The sequence below is a fragment of the Hyperolius riggenbachi genome, chromosome 1 (assembly GCF_040937935.1).
Source record: "Hyperolius riggenbachi isolate aHypRig1 chromosome 1, aHypRig1.pri, whole genome shotgun sequence".
Classification (NCBI taxonomy): Eukaryota; Metazoa; Chordata; class Amphibia; order Anura; family Hyperoliidae; genus Hyperolius; species Hyperolius riggenbachi.
The window spans coordinates 28738745-28740678 of NC_090646.1; positions in this window are offsets into that span (position 1 = coordinate 28738745).

The window sequence follows — 1934 nt, forward strand, 5'->3', positions numbered from 1 at the left end:
GTTTATTAGGGTATAATGTATAATAAAGAGTATTAGGGCCATTGTAGTTGATTGGCTGGCTATTGTAGCTCGCCCTTTGATGCAATCTGCTGATTTATTTTACTTCTGGTTCTTCACTAACAGCTGAAACATTTTGTAAGAAGAGTGGATTACATAGATGTGACTGGAGAAAGAATCTCCTTTGATGGGACCAGACGTCTCCGTAGCAAGCCGATCCTGTCGCTAGGAAACTGGGTGCATGATTCTCTAAGTTGGAACAGCAGATCGGAGACAGGCAGCTACATCTATGTGAATGACTCTCTAGCTGAGGAGCAATGGCTGAAGATTAATGAGAAGAAGCTCGTGTGGAGAACCGGCAAAGTGAGTATTTTGCAGCCTACAACATCTCTGTTCGTATAATATAATTAGGACTTACAGTTGCTCAGGATTGCCCAGTAATCACGTCAGGGCACAGCGTGATTCATCATTGAGGAAGGTTGTTTGGTGTCACAATGGATTCAGAGCCAGCACTTGAAGACACTTTTATTGGCTCCTTTAAAGAGAGTCTGAAGCGAGAATAAATCTCGCTTCAGACCTCATAGATAGCAGGGGCATGTGTGCCCCTGCTAAAACGCAGCTATCCTGCGGCTTAACAGGGGTCCCTGATCCCCCAAATCCCCTCTGTGCAGCGGGGGATCGCTTCCGCATTGAGGCAGGGCTAACCGCCACAGCCCTGCCTCACGCGCGTCTATCAGACGCGTACCTCCGCCTCTCCCCCGCCCCTCTCAGTTTTCCTTCACTGAGAGGGGCGGGGGAGAGGCAGCGATGCGCGTCTCATAGACGCGCTGTGAGGCAGGACTGCAGCCGTTAGCCCTGCCTCTAGGAGGAGCAAAATCCACGACCAAGTTGGTCGTGGATTTTGCAAGGGGGGATTTGGGGGTGAAGGGACCCCCGTTTAGCCGCGGGATAGCAGCGTTTTAGCAGGGGTACACATGCCCCTGCTAACTATAAGCTCTGAAGCGAGATTTATTCTCGCTTCAGAGTCTCTTTAATACAGAAAAATAACAAGAGCATGGTGGAGATGTAGGGGAGGAGCCTCTTGTTGAGGAGAAATAATTTATTTGATGTATTTTGTAGGTTGGGAGTCCTTTTGGATGATATGTTAAGGGTTAGATTTGGTGATAATTAAGATATTTGAATTGGGAGGAGAAGTATCGTTATTAAGTTGGAGTTAATTGTTGTTCATGGAGCTTTGCTCTTTTTCTTCAGTAAATTATATAAAAAAAGAAAAATAACAAGAATGTCTGTTTGGAGGCCCTTCCTTAATGGCAGTATTAGCTCTATATTGGTCCTGTGCTGGTTCCCCATCTCTGCTTACAACTCTTATACTGTGCATGTTCTTGGGAGATTTTGTTGCACCATATTAATTGTTATGTATAGAATGCTAGGGGGCCCAATGTAAAGCTTGCACTGGGGTCCTTAGCTGCACCGCTGTCTCAGTTTATGAGGCAAAAGGAGGTTAGGATTAGAAGAGGCTTTGGGAGAGGGTTTTGGTTCTCCTACAATGTTTTAATGAAGGATTAAAGGACACCTAACCTGAGGCAAAGGTGTCTAAGATACAGTAATCACATGAATATGGTCATGCTGGATCTTTCTGTCCTCCGATATCCACAGTGAAAAATGGGACTTTTGATAAAAGTATAATTTTCAGACAGGAAGAGGGAGAATTATTTTCTCATTTTACCTTCCTATTCCCTCTTCTTTACCACATCCACTCTCCTTGGTGAGAAATAAGTGGGAGCGGGAGGGTATAATGATGATTTCATGGATTCTTACAGGACTCCACTCACACATTGGGCCTTGGCAGACAGTCTAATGTGATGCCTCAGGATTGAAGAATGACCGAACAACGCAAGCTGATCAAAGCTCAATTAAGTTTAAGGACCAGTATCGTG